This window comes from Neolamprologus brichardi, chromosome 6 (genome assembly GCF_056152115.1).
Source record: "Neolamprologus brichardi isolate AB-2024 chromosome 6, ASM5615211v1, whole genome shotgun sequence".
NCBI classification, from domain to species: Eukaryota; Metazoa; Chordata; class Actinopteri; order Cichliformes; family Cichlidae; genus Neolamprologus; species Neolamprologus brichardi.
Window position 1 is genome coordinate 3,963,235 of NC_142109.1, and position 18,236 is coordinate 3,981,470.

Genomic DNA, 18,236 nt, shown 5'->3' on the forward strand with positions numbered 1-18,236 from the left:
TAAAATGATAAAAGTTTGCAGAATTATAATAAATGATGAATATGAATCACTGGTCTGTGATAGTGTATTAATTTGTAGGGAAAAAAACACGTTGCCCAATGTGGAATCGAACCAACGACCTCTGGCTTGCAGACCCATGTCACTACCAACTGCGCCACTGGGAAAGAGAGCCAGGCGCCTGGAAAACAGGGTGATGAGCAGTCAGAATTAGATCGCGGTGAGAGGCGAAAAACGCCGTTTTTTGGAGTTACAAAACGTCATGTAACTCAAAAACTAGGTGGACTAGAAGCATAATTCTTGTACTGGGTGAATCAGCAGACTTTGGTGTACTTTGACTGCGATTTTCGCTGAGATATGACGAGAGAAGAAACGGCAGACCTCAGATATGATTGGCTGGCTGGGAAGCCGTGCAGGCCATGATATGTAAATTTCAGGGCTAAGTGTCTCAGTCCTCACAGAGGATTGGCTGTCTGGGGACCTGGCAGTAATATATAGAAATAGTATGATTAAGCAGAAATACTATAATTTAGCAGAAATACTATAAAAAGCAGAAATACTATAATTTAGCAGAAATATTATAAAAAGCAGAAATACTATATTAAGCACAAATACTATATTGTCACGGTATGGCATGGCAAACCGTGGGGGGTGTGGGGAAGGAGGACCCAGGCGCGGTGCTCTGTGTATAAACAGTGCGTTTATTTACAGTGTGTGGAAATAACACCAAATTCCCGTGCTTTCCCCAGACTCCCGTGTCGTGTCTTCTCCCAGTGTTTGTGCTCTCTGCTCCCGTGTCTCAGCCCTCCCCGTGCTGGCTGCTGTCTGGCACTCCACCCCTCTCCTGGGGACACAATAGAAGCAGCCGTCAGGACACATACAATCGCGGGCATACACACACACTAACCAAGCACAACAGGATGACTGACGTGGAGTCTCACGTAATGATCCCGCGTCGGTGGGAGCTCCAAGACTCTCTTAAGTAGCTTAAGGCTTAAGTAGCCAGAACCAAAACAAGCAAAAACAACAAACAACAAACCCTCCCAGGTCACAGTCCCAAAGTCAGACCGCGCATCCCGCAGCGGCGCAAAAAAAAGCGCCGCTCTCCTGCTAGCCGCTCTCCTGCTCGCCGAGTTCCGGCGCTGGCTCCACCCGCTCGCCGAGTTCCGGCGCGGGCTCCACCCGCTCACCGAGCTCCGGCGCGGGCTCCACCCGCTCACCGAGCTCCGGCGCGGGCTCCACACGCTCGTCGAGCAGCGGCGCTGGCTTCTCCTGCTCGCCGGGCAGCGGCGCTGGCTCCACCGGCTCGCTGAGCTCCTCCGGCAGCGGCGCTGGCTCCACCGGCCCGCCGGGCAGCGGCGCTGGCTCCACCGGCTCGCTGAGCTTCTCCGGCAGCGGCGCTGGCTCCACCGGCTCGCCGAGCTCCTGCTCGGGCAGTGCGAGCTCCACCGGCTCGCCGAGCTCCTGCTCGGGCAGTGCGAACTCCACCGGCTCGCCAAGCTCCTGCTCGGGCAGTGCGAGCTCCACCGGCTCGTGGAGCTCCTGATCGGGCAGTGCGAGCTCCACCGGCTCGTGGAGCTCCTGCTCGGGCAGTGCGAGCTCCTCCGGCTCGCCGAGCTCCTGCTCGGGCAGGGCAGGTCCGGGTGGCGACGTAGCAGCCGGTGAAGAAGATGGCAGAAGGGTGACTGCAGGCGGTGAGATGACGGCGGTGCCACAGCTGCAGATGTTGAAGCAGCGAGTGGTGTGGAGACCTCTGACCGAGGTGATGTTACCTGCGCTGTCGGCTCGTCCACTGCAGACACAAACACAGATGGTGAGGGAAATGGAAAATTGTCCGTACTACTCACCACAGCCGACTCTTGAGAAGTTCGTGGATTAGGCTGCGGTGAGGAAAGCCGGCGGCGCGAACGTCGTTTCCGTGTAGACGTCGGGGCCGGCATCTCAGGCTGTGAATCCACCAGCGGTCCGGGCCGGTGAGCAGCCTGAGGAGGAAAGTGGAGGTGGAGGGTGGAAAGCAGGAAGTCCAGGACAACTGGATTGAGGGAGTCCACCAGCCAGGGGAATTTAACAAGCGTCTCCACATATGTACAAGCATAGAGCAAAAGGGGAAGCAACACCAAAAATACATAAGATATAACTAGTCCATAACTGCTCACGGATCCTGGGTTGCTCAGACCCAGAACCCTGACATATATTAAGCACAAATCCTATACAAAGCAGAAATACTATAATTTGGCAGAAATACTATATTTAGCACAAATACTATATTGAGCAGAAATACTATAAAAAGCAGAAATACTATAATTTAGCAGAAATATTATATTAAGCACAAATACTATAATTTAGCAGAAATACTATAAAAAGCAGAAATGCTATAATTTAGGAGAAATATTATATATTAAGCACAAATACTATATTAAGCAGAAATACTATAAAAAGCAGAAATACTATAATTGAGCAGAAATACTATATTAAACAGAAATAGTATAAAAAGCAGAAATACTATATTAAGCAGAAATACTATAATTTAGCAGAAATACTATAAAAAGCAGAAATACTATAATTTAGCAGAAAAACTATATTAAGCAGAAATACTATAAAAAGCAGAAGTACTATAATTTAGCAGAAATACTGTAATTTTGCAGAAATAATATAAAAAGCAGAAATACTATAATTTAGCAGAAATACTATGAAAAGCAGAAATACTATATTAAGCACAAATCCTATTAAAAGCAGAAATAGTATAATTTAGCAGAAATACTATAAAAAGCAGAAATACTATGATCTAGAAATACTATAACACACACAGAAAGAGAGAGAAGCAACTTTGCAGGTCAGTCAAGCAGCCTGGGAGCTGCTGAATTTGAATCCACCAATCAGAGATGCTGTGTACATTTTCCCGCCAAAACAGATGCAGCCGTTTTTACACACACAGCAGAGAAACAGGATTTTTGCAGTCTATTTCTCATAGTGAGGACTACCCTCCAAACAAATGGCCATAATTTCCTAACCGTAGGGGCTAGAACGGTCATTCTTACACCGTTTTGTTCAGAAGAGATGGGGGAATCTTCAAGTATTGACAATTTATCATTAAAATATGAATTATTAAAGATATTTCACTTGTAATGCACCATAACTGAGTAGAGGCAAGCGAAAACTGCCTTGACTTGCCCTCAAACAACGCTTTCTAACTCTAAATCTATTTGGAGTATCGATATCATTCTTTCACCGTGAGAGACAGCAGGCTTTGGTGAACAGTCATGGAAATTTTCAGGTCTCTCTGGAAATCTATCAAAACGATATGACGAGAGAAAAAAGTGGTTCATTTCCAGAGTTTGAAAGCTGAAGAAATCTGAGCGAAGGACGAATTTCCTACCCCAAAACAAACGTAATTCATGGCCAAATGGTAATAGGTGAGAAAAAAATTCTTAAATTGTGAGCGTCAGGAGTGTCTGAAGATATACCGGGACAAGCCTCATGTTTTAACTTCGCTTCGTTAAGGAGATATGACGATTCGAATATGCCTCTCATTACAGAAATCAAGCGGTGATTTTGAACAAACTCTCTATTGACTTTCTATGGAGAGTTTTCCGACTTTGTGTTGGTCTGAGGAGATTTGCCAAAATTCTGTCAATACCACAACAATGATAGTGACATTTTCTGAAAGCCAGCAAAAATACCTACGTTTTGATGTATAATTTGCAGAGGTTGAGTGAAAATTGAGCAAGTAGCAAGAAGTTGTTCGGACATGAAGAGAAGACTGCGAAACTTCCAGTGCCTCACTTAGAACCAAGTGCATAGCAACCATAACAACCCATGTATTTTGTGAAAAATCACAAAGATGAAACTCAAAACTTAAAGAGGGATAAGATGAAAACGGTAACAGATATGAAAAAGCTGAATCATACATGAATAGCTCAATAATTTGTGAACATTTTAAAGTTTGAATGGTTGTTCTAGGTGAAAGTATGAGGAAGTAGTTAAGTTTCAAAAACAAGCAAGTTTTAGCAGAATTGCGGAAGTTTTCAATTCATTTCAATGGGACAAATTAAAGGAAAAAAGCTTAATATTTTAAAAAGTATAATAGCAAAAAATAGCAAAAGTCATAGCACACATTAGCAGAAATAGCAGAATAGTTTAAAATTTGAACGGTGAAAATCGGCTGAAAATTGTGGAAGTAGTTAAACGGCGAAAAACGGGAGCAACTTGAAGAATAATAATAAAGAATAAAGAGAAACAGGAACTCAATAGTGTGGATGCCCTTTAAGGCATCCACACAATAATAATAATAATAAAGAATAAAGAGAAACAGGAAAACAATAGTGTGGATGCCTTAAAGCATCCACACAATAATAATAATAAAGAATAAAGAGAAACAGGAAAACAATAGTGTGGATGCCTTAAAGCATCCACACAATAATAATAATAAAGAATAAAGAGAAACAGGATCTCAATAGTGTGGATGCCTTAAAGCATCCACACAATAAAGAGAAACAGGAAAACAATAGTGTGGATGCCTTAAAGCATCCACACAATGAGGAAACATACAATATGAAAGCCTGACTACAAGCCTGACTGCTCATCACTGCCTTTGTTACCTGCTGAAGTTCAGGGTCTGGCTGAGGTTGGTTGATTGTAGGATGCCAGGAGGTCACTGACAGATCTCTACGTCTGTGTCATCGAGGCTTTAAGAAGTATCTTTCATCCCAGCCGGTTCTGCTCTGTGTTGGCTCTTGCTGTTGCTCTCTCCGCATTATGAGTTCTTCATATGTGCTTGGAAGCACCAGGAAGTCCCAGAACAGTGAACACAATAAATGAAGCTTGAGCAGTCAGTTTCACAGTGACAACCAGCATCTTCTCACAACCAGTCAGGGAATACATGCTATTCCACGATGACTGGTGGTTGCCAAGGAGTAGCTGACTAGTCTCTAGTTCAATTTCCTTTTGTTCATTTACTTTTTAATGTAATTTAGAGAAGCAATTCAGCACTGAGAAAAGAAGCTTAAAATTCAAGCTAGCATATGTGTGCAACATTCACAGGCAAAAAAATCCAGTTTGTTTAAAGTCAAACTAGGGCTAAGTGAAAAAGAGCAATATGTAGCAAGTTTTTATCGATTACACAACATCGAGTATGCTATGATAGTTGATCCAGTATGAAAGCTACAGACACAGCCAAAGCTCTTCTTTATCCTAACTGCATTCATGTTGCAGATAAAAGAAGGACATAAGATATTAGACAAAGGAGCTTGCAAAGAAAAGCGTCTGGACTTCTTTAAGTTACTTGAAGACGTTTCACCTCTCATCCGAGAAGCTTCTTCAGTTCTAAGGTCAAATGGTGGAGAGTCCCAGACATAAACCTGGTGGGAGTTTCCCCCCACAGAGGGACAAAAGGACCCCCTGATGATCCTCTAATCGCCTGAGCCAAGGTGTGAAACTGGGTGTGGGTCCCAATCAGCCAGGGTTTCGGGTGAGTTTATTGTGAAACCTGGCCCCACCTTATCATGCGAATTCCTGAGGTCAGATGGCCCAGAGTGTGAGTGGGCGTTAAGGCGTCTGGGAAGGGATCTCAAAACTGGATTATAGATGGCAGACAGTTGGTATCGTAAACCACCGCCTCTGTTCAAAGATGGTCGCTCACAGTGGACATAGATGGCTTCTTTCACTCCTCTTTCAAACCATCTGTCCTCTCTGTCCAAAATGTGAACATTGGCATCCTCGAAAGAGTGTCCTTTATCCTTAAGATGCAGATGGACAGCTGAGTCTTGTCCTGTGGAGGTGGCTCTTCTGGTTTATATCTGGGACTCTCCACCATTTGACCTTAGAACTGAAGAAGCTTCTCGGATGAGGGGTGAAACGTCTTCAAGTAACTTAAAGAAGTCCAGACGCTTTCCTTTGCAAGCTCCTTTGACTACGATGACCTGGATGACTGAGAACCTTCACAGAGACATAAGATATTAATTTACACCAGCGCAGATTTGGGCTTTTGGATTAGCAAAACTGAGTTGTTTGTTGCAACTAAGACAGACACCAGACACCTCCGTGCGACTTCTTTAATGGCATAAAAATCAAACACATTATAACCTGAATCCTTCCAATGCCACCAGTGAGAATGATCCGGACGATAATTCCTCCAAAACATATTTGATAAAACAGCAAAGAGCAGAGGTTTGATGTTTTGGAGACGGGGTTATTTGAGGGGCAGATTGTGGATGGATTTTATAAAGAAGGGAAAAAAGTCAAATGTACCTCCCCATCCCTGTCTCTCCTTCAGCGGCTGGCTTTCTGTTGAGTTGTATTAGTGCCAACATCAGTCAGTTTGTTACGCTGGCTTGACGACACCACTCTGCTGCCAGCTGCACTTCTGACTGGAGAGTGCACATCATTCATTTTTACCCCTATTTTTTTCTTCTACGTCACCTTTTTCCATTCATCCATCCGTCCTTCTCTATCCAGTCTTTTGCTCCTTTTTCCTTCCTTCCCTCCCCTTTGACATTTCATCTAATTTATCACTTCTCAGTGCTCATTTTTCTAACAGTTTTTCTCTATTTCTTCCTCTCCCCTTACTATCAGTTTGTGGATTTGTGTTCTGATTCGATCTGATGGTTTTTGGTGCTCATGTGATGTCACTGAATCTATAAAATACATTAATGACATTTGTCTCCAACCAAGGTTATTATTAGTACTTTCCACAATTCAGCAGCTACTTCTAATGAAACAAGCTGTGTGAGCTGTATTTTAATCATTACTTCATTAATCATTAATCAAGCGTTTTCACAATTCAGTACACTGACTGCCTGCATCCCTTTCAGTTGTAAAAAGGCCGGACAATTCCCAAGTTGGAAATTCTGTTTATTTGTAAATTACTTTAGTGTTTTTCTGTGTCTCTTAAGAAGCGTTTAAGACTACAGGCTACATAAGATCTCTTATTTGACCAACATCAATTTTTCACACGGGTAAATATATTAGATTTTAGCAAAAGAGGGCTTAGTCCACTCACAGTTGCAAAACTTCACTTTTGCAACTGTAAAGCAGCTGCATCTGACTTTGTCATGTTTCGGCTGTGTGCAGGCAGGAATTGGACCCAAACGCAAACTCACTAGAAATGGGATTGAACTTAAAATGGCAGCGTTGATTGCTGAACAAAGAACATCTACACAACCTAAACTGAGAAGAATCTAACAAAACACACACAGGGAGCCACAGGGAGAAACACACAGCATGAGGGACGACACAACACTGATTCAGAGAAACACAGGGTTTAAATACACTGGGAAGTAACGAGGGGAATGAGACACAGAAGGAGAGCACAGCTGGGAGAAATCAGAACTGACGAGACAAGGAAGCAAAGTAGGAAACACTCACATGAGACACAGACCTTCAAAGTAAAACAGGAAGTAGCACAGACGCAAACTAGACTAGGGGAGACAGAGAAACTAAGAAACACCGAGAACAACAACAAAGAGACACAGAGGGCAGCTACTAAATACTCAGAGAACTAAACAGAATACAAGAAGGCCAAACTAAGACACTAGACTATAGAATAAACTGTGGCAACAAAGAACTAAGAGCATAATACAAAAACTCAGAGACACAAGAAACTCAAAACACTGGGTCACTGACCCAGGACCGTGACAGACTTAAGCTTCAGTCACACAGGCCTAGAGATCAGCTGGTAAGCCCCTGGCTACCCGAGTTGCTTGGAAAAAATGTACTTTTTCCAAGCGGTTGGTGAGTGATTACTGAAGGTTAAAGGCTGTCCCTGAACAAAATCAGTCACGAGCTTGCTGCACCAAAAACCTAATGGTGATTGCTTTGATCGCTAGCAGATTGCTACAACTGCACATAGTTTTCATAGAAGACACCAAATACTCGCCATTTATTCTGGAAGCTGTAGTGAAACTTGAAAGATTCAATTCCCTTTTATTTATACAACCACAACAGTTGCCTCAAGGCGCTTATTGTAAGGTAGACCCTGCAATAATACATACTGAGAAAAACCCAACAATCATATGACCCCCTATGAGCAAGCACTTTGGCAACGGTGGAAAGGAAAAACTCCCCTTTAACAGGAAGAAACCTCCAGGCTCAAGAAGGGGTGGCCATCTGCTGTAAGCGGATGGGGTGAGAGAAGGAAGACAAGACAAAAGACCTGCTGGGGAACAGAGCCAGAGATTAATAACAAGTGTGATTCAGTGCAGAGAGAGTGTATTAAGAAATACTGAGTGAGAAAGGTGACTGAAGAAGAAATACTCAATGCATCATGGGAATCCCCCAGCAACATATACCTGTTGCAGCATAACTAAGGGAGGATTCAGGGTCACCTGGTCCAGCCCGAACTATATGCTTTAGCAAAAAGGAAAGCCTAATCTAAAAATTAGTGTCCGTCTCCCAAATCCAAATTAGCAGCTGGTTCCACAGAAGAGGGGCCTGAAAACTGAAGGCTCTGCCTCCCATTCTACTTTTAAATACTTTAGAAACCAGAGAGCGAAGTGCTCTCAGACTGTGACACAACCCAAAACCCAAAAACATTTGTCTTCAGAATAAAAACTGTCTCCATTTCCAGTTTGCATCACAGTGTCATTATGTCTTTACTGAGTAGTTTGCAAGTGTTTGCAGACAAGCCAGGATCTTCAGGAAAAATTACATGGCAACTACTGCAATCTGTGACCAAAGCAATCCCAAGGACATTTTGGTGCAGCACCATATACCTCTTGCTAACTAGTTTCACACATCGACTAGATGGATGCAAAGAACACACCCTGGTGGTTATCAGTTACTGACAGGTATCTAGACCTCTGTGACTGGAAGCAGTGTTATATCTTTTGTCCCTGCCTGTTCTATTCTGTGCTGATTCTTGCTGCTACTTTCTCCACTTCATGCTTCCTAACAAATGCATATTCAGAGGTCAGCATTTCCCGGAACAGCAAACTCAGCTATTTCACCAATTACTTAAATAGCTTGAATCCTTCTTTAACCATCCGCTTGTTTATTGAAAAGGTTTTCTTTTGAATCTTAAAAACTATTACAATTTTTTTAAAAAAACATGAAGAAATAAAAGACTAACCATAAACACCATACATAAAAGACTGCTTTAGAAATCTGAAAAGACAGTCTGGTTGTGCTACTGTACACAGTTGTTGCAAACAATGAAAAAATGATTGCACTCCCAGATTTCACAGCTGGGCATATAATCTCTAGAGCTCTCGCAGTCTACAAGCAAGACAGCATGTCTGCAGCGTAGGTAATTAACATGCTTTCACAATTACAATCTACAGCTTTATTTGGATCAAACTTCTATTCATGTATTTTTTTATTGTGTGTGTGCGCATTGAATCAGGTTTCCCCAAAAAGCTTCCCCTTCCCCAGGGAAAGGTCCAATAGTGGAATGGGACTCATACATGCCTTCACCTCTCAGTCTGCCCCTCTCCTTCTGTTTCTGTTTACATAACCAACATCCCAACCCTCAGTGACTCACCCCACTGTCCATCCTTCACTCTACCTCGACCTGCCAATGTCCACAGACACACGCAGCCTGAACCGCACTAGCAAGTCAGTTTGATCAAAGGACTGATGTTCCTTTGACTGACAGCCACTCAGAAACTCGAGAGGGAGTGTACTCTGGCGTGAGGAGTAGGTGATGGAGCACTCAAGTGGGAAGCTGCTGCCCTCTTGTGCCCATGGTGGTGAAGTGTGAAGTCGTTATCAGTGATGTGTGTGTGAGTGTATGTGTCCAGAAGAATAAATCACAGCTCTCGTGTGTGTGTGTGTGTGTGTGTGTGTGTGTGTGTGTGTGTGTGTGTGTGTGTGTGCGTGCGCGCGTCACGCTGACACATACTCTGACTTAGATGGGCTCCATGCCCACACAATGGACACGATTTAGGGGAAAAAAACCTTCCCAGGGTTCAGAGCTGTTGCAGTGGGCTGTGTCTGGATGTGCTGAGGGAGGCAATGTCAGGGCTTGTGGCGACCCACTAGAGGGCTCCACTCACACCCAATCTTGGAGGAGGGGTTCTAGAGCTCCTGCGTCGTGTGCCGCATGCCTCCACAGGCTCATGTTACAGTCGTGTGAGATTATAATTGTGACTTGAATGTGTGCACAACCTTACTGCTACTTCCAGTAGTGCTTGTGTTAGTGGCAATTTTGCTCATATGAGTTAGGTCTTGTTTGCTAACAGGTGAAACCAGAGAAGTATGACTCCTTTAATAAAAGCTGAGTCAACTGTTAAAGTGGAATTTATTGGGCCTCTGTAGTTGTTTCTGCTAATTTGCTGAGAGGTTTCTGGGTGAGACCGTAGCTGTCAGCTATTTTTTCTGACTAAAAACACGATTGTTCTTAAAAGCAGAGGAGTAACAGTGAGACTGTTTGTGCCGTATGATTGTTTAGTTCTTATGTTATAATAGTGAATACTTGAATTTTGATTAATGTTTTTTAATATCACATTTAATACAAAAGCAAACAGTACCCAGCTAAACACAAAATAATGTTCTAGTGAGTTTAAAGCTTCTTATCTCTCACAACACACCGTAGCGCAAAGTTATATGTTTACACATTTTATGCGATAAAAAAAATCCAAATGTTTTCATGAAGATGAAATTCTCAGTCAAAAGTGTGAAAGCTGTCACATCACAGCAGCAGCACTTTTACACATGAAAAGATGAAAAGAAAGAAGAAGAAAGATGGTGATGTAGTAAAAGGAAAAAGAGAAATGCAAACAACAGCAGCAGAGAAACCAGAGAAAAGGAAATTCATTACATGTGAAACAGAGCTGATTGCTCTCTACACTAGCAGGACCCCGTTTTTAGGTTTTTGCACCTATTTGCAAAACCTTATGCAACCACAAAGTGTCAGCAGAGGACCATCACAGTATCCATCCATGCTGAATCAACACAAACTCTCACTGCCATTCACTCTGTCATTAGATGCAAACACAGCAACTTCAGACTTCCTGTACTGCAAATTCTAAAGCTGATAACACTTTTTAAAATCCTAATTATTAGCAGCTTATCATTCATGCTGTAAATGGTACAGCTGCAAAAATAAAACATAAAATAAAATAAAAGCCCCATATTTTCACCATCAGTCCAAGATAAATCAGTTCCATCAATCACATTTGGCTGCTACAATAGGAAGATTTCAGATCTAAGGTTTGTAATCTGCAGCAGAGGCTTTATCGTTTTTCTGCAGAGAAAGCATGAAACCTCAGCAATTTCCTTCCCCGAATAAATAGAAGGTTTGGAAATCATTGATTCGTCCTTTATTTTAATGAGGAGAAGTCCACTGGGAGGGCGTACACGCTCTCTGAGGATTAAACAGTGCACAAGACAGCAGTTTAAACAAATATCCTCTTTCAAAACACAGAGGAAAATACATGTACTTCACGCATTAATACACGTTGTCAATATGGAAACAACAAACCGTGTCATGTGACGCCATCTGTCTCGCATTTTTGATCCAAAATTTATAGTTTTTCCACAGTTGCTTTGGCTCACTTCTCACGTTGTTTTTGAAGGTCTCAGCTCTGCTTGCTGTAAAAAAAAAACATAAAAAGCTGAAACTGTCACTTTATTAGGTACGCTTTTTCAACTTCTCTGATCAGCCAATCACAGGGCAGCAATTTAATGCCTTTAGGCACATAGTCATGGTCAAGATGACTTGATGAAATTCAAACTGAAGGTGATTTAAGTGAGTTTGCTCCCCAGGAAACATGTCTGTGTGGCCACACTGTGGGGATGTGTGGCCAGGGAAAACCCACAGTGGGCTTCAGAGCTCCTTTCTGTGGGCAACCCATAGTTGGCTCCTCCATAGCAATCCCATATAGGGCCCCAAAAGGACAAAACTGCTGTGGGCTCTGTGTGAGCGCATCCATTTGGGGCCCACATCAGACAAGTGTGGATTTGCCCCACTCACACAGGTGGTGTTTTTGTTTTTTTGTTCAACATTCTGACCCAAACATCATACAAGCTGTGGCGGTAATGGACCTTGGGGCACACCTGGGCACCACACTGTTGGGCATGCTGTGAATACACTGCAGCAATAGACCCCACTGTGGGCCTCTCTCTGTGTGAGCAGCTCACAGCGCTACATTTCTTACCAGTACTGGACAACTCACTGTGGCCCATGTCGATCTGCCTATAGGGACCCACTGTAGTAGTTTCTATTTCTGCTAAATCCTACAAGCTGGTCCTTTAAGACAGTGGCCTGCCTCCTACGTTGTTACCTGTATAAACTTTCCACTTCCACTTTTTATACTATTATAGTGGTGGTGCTGTAAATCAAACTGGGGACTCAAAGGTGGAGGATTTTGGCTCTATCCCAGCAGAGGTCAGTGGGAGGATGGTTTATTTGGCTATTTCATCTGCACTGTTTCCATTAGAGCACACTCACATTTTAGCTTGTGAAAACAGGTTTGCCTTTTCAGCAATTTTTTTTGTCCACTGAGCTTTAAGTTTAGATGTACTCTCAGAATCATTGTGCTACACATAAATATTATAAAATGATATCCTCTTTGAGGTGATTTTTTTTCTGCAGAGAAGAAAAAGGCCCACTTTTCTTTTTCTTTTTTTTCTTTTTTGTTGCTGGAAGTCTCCGCGTCTAAAATGATTATTGCAGATGCCGGGTGTGTGGGTTTTGTTGTGTCAGCCTGGATGGACAGCTACAGCCAACACAGTCAGCCTATCAATTAGCTAATAGTCTTAGTCACAGCTATCTTCCTGTAATGACACAGCCATTTCTCTGCCCGCAGAGAAGGAATTGGAGGGGGTGTGTTTAGTTTTGGGCAACTCTGCATGCAGACATTTGGCATTTGTTTCCTTAGCGAAATTGATGAATTAGCTTTTATCTGCAATCTAAAAGAGCAAAGTGCTAATCTAAATAGGGCTTAATTATGGCTCTTTTGCTGACCTGTATTTAGTCATCTCATATGTTAAAAAAATGGCTTAGATGCTGAGTGTGAAATCTGAGATGTCAGAATTTTTTAAAAGTTGTGTTTTGACCACAAGATAATTTGAACTGGGCAGCACAGTGGTGCAGTGGTTAGCATGGTTAGCACCTCACTCAATAAGGTTCTGGGCTCAAATCTATCAGCCAGCTGGGGCCTTGCTGTGTGGAGGTTTTATGCTCTTTGCCTTCATCCCACAGTTACAACTAAGGCTACGTTCACACTGCAGGCGAAAGCGCATCAAATCCGATTTTTTGACCCTATGCGACCCATATCCGATCATGGTATGACAGTGTGAACGGCACAAATCCGATATTTCCAAATCCGATTTGGGTCACTTTCGTATGTGGTACTGATTCCGATACATATCCGATGTTTCAGAAAGCGACTGCTGTTTGAACGGTAAAGTCGCATTAAATCCGTCTTTTACGTCACTGACACAAGACAGACGCCAAATATCAGCGCCCGATAAGACATCGCGATCGCTTCCTGACCATCCGGTGAAACTGCTGGGAAGACAACGTTGGAGAAACGTGAACATTTTATTTGTACTGTATAATCTGCAGATTCGGACAGAAATCTGCAACTATCCTTTGAAGCCCCGTCCTCTCTGAAACAGCAACAAGGATAATTATTAGGTTATTTACATTATTATGTAAATAACAAAATAACTTAAAGCAAAAATTGGGAAACGTGAAGTCCGAAGTATTTATATTAAGGGCCATCAGTCAAACAATACTGTTTGCTCTGGGTCTAAACAGAGCGCGTTGTGTGTGACGTCTTCTTTTGCGCATGCGGGCCGCTTTGAGTGTTCACACTAGAGCGCGTTTGCTGTCGCATTTTATTTGTAGTGTGAACGAGCAGACAAAAAAATCGGATTTGATCAAAAAATCGGAATTGAGCATCAAGACCTGCAGTGTGAACGTAGCTATTAGGTTCATATGTGACTCAGTGGATAGAGTCACACCAATCACAGCTGGGAAAAAGTTAACAGGAAGAAACCTCCGACAGAATAGATATTCAATATGTAAAACTTTGAGTGCAAGTTTGTAAGAGACATTTAATCTTTTGGTGACATTGCATGGATTGCCTCGTGGTTCCAGTTTGTCCAGTTTTCTTTAAACTATTCAGGATTGACCATGAAACGCACTTTTTCGACTTGATTTTGTTCCGCTTGAAAAGCATGCTGTAACAAGGATTTTGAAAACTGGTCTGTAGTAGAAATAGTAGCAGTTGTAGCTTTCATTACTGTGTCTCCTTACTGATTTTAACAATCAGATGAATCCAGTTAACTGAAATCATTGACCCAAAACAAGTTTCTGTGAGTACTGGTCTGTATAAATCCATCTGTAAGACATCTTGGTGTTTGGTTTGATTGTACTCTGAATCTTGACTATCCCATTCAGTGTTGACCAGTCATGCATGTTTATGCAGTTGTGATTGATCATATTACTTTTGTGGACTGACAGATGCTTCGGCAGCCTGGTTGTCCTGGAAAATGAATGTTGGTTGCACATGAAAGGCCCAAGCTTAAACAAACATTATTACACAAGAATGATGAACCAAAAAGAGACAAACCGCCCCGTGCCTTATTTTTAATAAATTAATTTGAGTGTTTCGTTAAAGTTTATAGTTTATGGTCTCTTTCATCACTTGCAAAACTGACTGTTGCTGACGGTGAATGCTGAACGAGCGCCGCTGTCAGTTTCGCGGCCGTCTTTTGTCACATTACCAATGAAGCACTCAGATATGAACCTGTTGTTGCATTGAAAAGGTTAACAGAAAAATGACTTTGTACGGCCTCCTGAAAGAAACCCAACACCTCGGCCGCCAGATCTGCTTTTTACAGTTGAACGACTGCCAGCTACCCTCATTTAGTGAGGGCACCTCCCTACCCTTCATGCCTCAGCTTTTTCTCAATGAAACCTTTATACTAAGGACATTCATAACACACATACATATGGCTGCATTCACTTTATGCTTGATAGATTGATGTGGTAAATGACTTTATACTTCCAGTGGCCTGCCAAGCTCGAAGCAGCTGCACTTAAGCAAGATTTTCATTATTTTTTTTAAATTATAAAAAAGGTCTGCCTGTGTTCTTTTATAAACATCATTACTCAGGTCGCGTTATAGTGACAAGCCAAGAGTCATGAGCAAAACTGACTCTCAAACAACAAACAAAGCCAGCAGTTTTCCAGCATTTACTGCTTTCATTGATCACTAAGCATTTTTTCACTGCTATAGTTCATGATTCCTGCTGGTCTCTGAAGCAAACCTCCTTTTCTTTCTGTGTTTCATGTTTGAACTCAATCAAATTATTTCCTCTTTTATTTGGTAATTATACTTTGCACTTTTGCACACTTTATTTACTTCTACTTCTTCTCGTCTTTTTTCCCCTTGTGTCAAAAGTGCATTTTTGACTTTTATCTGCTTCTGAACATGAAAGTGCTTATCCACTATCCAAATGAACACCAGCATGTACAGAAACCAAGAGCTGAGGAGAGCCAGTTAAAGACAATTAAAGAAGACAAAAAGCAGACGGCAATGAGGCCCAATGAGAAAAAAAATGGATGACCGTTTATGGAGGTATGTTAGAGTGAAGAGGAGGAAGACGTCCAAAGAGAAGGAATGGAAACGAGGTATGATAGTAAACGGGAGGAGAGGGGACATCGAGCTTAATTCAGTAGTTAGGAATGAAGGAGGAAATGAAAAAATGGAGAAAAATGTTAGAAAGCAGGAAACAAAAGAATGGAGGCTAAAAAGATAAGACAATAGAAAGATGAGGGGGGAGGAATGGAGAGAAGGGAAACAGAAACACAAGGAGAAATGTGAGGATACAAGAAGGGGAGGGAGGGGAGTGCAACAGAAGGAAAAAAGGATAAAGGAAAGATCTGGTTTACCTCTGTGTCCTGCTCTACTTACTGCAAACACACACATTTGTACTTTTCTACTTATGAGGACCACATTTTATCACAAACTACATGTGTAGGAACTACTCTACCCTTCAGCATAACTTGGAATCACCCATTTAAAATCAAAGATTGTGAAGAGTATAACTGGAAACCTGAGCAATCAGACATTCAGACGAGTTATAAATGTGACTGCAACATTTGTTTTCTTGCATCAGATGCAACTCTGAAACTCGAATAGTTTCTAATAGCCAAACTGACAGTCCTAACCCTCTAACAGACCTCTGCATAACTAAGAACCAAATAAAATGTCCTCTTGTTCCTTGAAGCCTTCAGAGAGACAGAAGTACAAGACACATACTGTGCAAGCGTTTCAGGAGCTAAAAATAAGCGAGCTAGCTTGTTCTTGGAGAAAACCAGACTGGTTCAGTGATGTTGGCTCTTTTGGGGCCACACCATCTGTTACAGGACTCTGTGTTCTTCTTGTCGTTTCACGACTCTGGGGAAACTGTCTTAAAATGTGGGACCAATGGTACTGTATGATGGATAACAACGGAAAAATATTAGAGTCCCTGAAAGCTTTGCACAGTGCTTTTGATAAGGCAAAAATGGCATTTCATCACAAAGTGTATCGCTCGCTATTCTCCCTTAAGGCTGGTGCGTACGACCAAATGAGAGGATGTAAGCATCAATGGCATCAGTCTTTGCTGGCCTGGATGTACAGTTCTCTTGATTTGCAGTTTGCTAAATAACAGTGCTCACTATAAGGGTTTGCACATTTGTCATCATTTCTGAAAGGAGAGATTAGTGTGTGCGTTTCAATACTTTGAGCGCCACAAACCGAGCGCCATCTGCAAACACACATATATCAGCTGTTGATGTCTGCATTCTCTTGAAGACGCTGGAGGCAAACTGTTAGAAAATAATCTAGATGGATGAATAACACTTAAATTTGATTTCAGAGTCAAATGTCCCTTTCGCACACAGATAACAGCATACTGCTTTGGAGACATGGAAATGTAGAAATGTCGCCACACATCATGTCAGCACAGGCCACGCTCGCTGTGATTGGTCAGTCCTGTTATGCGTTTCTGGATACTTCTTCTTCTGCTCCTGTTTTATTATTTTTTAATCAGCTGGAAGAGAACGGAGAGATTCCCCACCACCAGTTTGTGTTTTGAAGGCAAAATATCAAATCAACACAGGAACAGACACGCAGGAATAACTGTGGTTTTTGTCCTGTTTGACGCACATCGAAGCTTCATTTTCTCCATCATTTAGTCAAGCAGCTCTACACACACTCATGGCAATATACTGAAAAAGTATCAGGCCTTTTTTTCCCACTCAAGCCACCTCCAGATTCACAGAGCACCTGAAGCAGGACACAGGAACAGCATTTTATTTTTTTTAATAAAAGCTCTCATGCAAAGCTCTCAGGCTGATTTCTGGTCTCACTATTGCCACGTCACATGCATCACATCGAGTGCACCTTACTCATTTATCAAAAGGCAGTAATTCACGTGAATGAAATAGAATCACTGGTCAGTTATGAAACCTTTACAACAAGCGTATCCAGTTATCATTAACAAAGACACGCAGGATGCAAACTGTCCATGGTAAATGGCCTGTATTTGTATAGCGCTTTACTAGTCCCTAAGGACCCCAAAGCGCTTTACACATCCAGTCATCCACCCATTCACACACACACTGGTGATGGCAGCTACATTGTAGCCACAGCCACCCTGGGGCGCACTGACAAAGGCGAGGCTGCCGGACACTGGCGCCACCGGGCCCTCTGACCACCACCAGTAGGCGGTAGGTGAAGTGTCTTGCCCAAGGACACTTCACGAGACTGTCCGAGCCGGGGCTCGAACTGAACCTTCCGATTACAAGACGAACTGCCAACTCTTGAGCCACGATCGCCTCCATGAATCTCCTCTGTGCTCTTTCTCTTTTCTTCCTGCCCGGGAGCTCCATCTCTACCACATCCATGGTCCAATATATCCACATTTTGTAAACCTTCCTTTTCACTCTTGCTGCTGCCCTTCTGTAACAAATCAGCCCAACACTCAGCTCCACCCACTTCCACCCTGACTCTCGGATTAATAAATATAATGATGTAACGATAATTAGTAAACAGTTAAAACAATTAACTTGCCTTTAGTAAACAATAGTTATTATGGTCGGCAATTGAGAATATAACAGCAGGATGCAAAGAGCGTACCATCACACATCATAATAATCACACACACACACACACACACACACCATATAGTGATGGCACAGTGAAAACAGGCTGTTCTTTCCCCCTCCCTCCCTGCCCTCATATCTCCTCTCCTCCTCCTTCCCACCTTCGCACTATCTCACTCTGTCCCTGTTTTCCTCTTTT

At 42.6% G+C, this 18,236-nt stretch overlaps 1 pseudogene; it reads right to left on the reverse strand.

Annotated features, from left to right (window-relative positions):
• Positions 1 to 1,107: 1,107 nt before the first annotated feature.
• On the reverse strand, positions 1,108 to 17,839 carry LOC148102425 (uncharacterized; annotated as a pseudogene).
• Between the last annotated feature and the right edge of the window lie 397 nt (positions 17,840 to 18,236).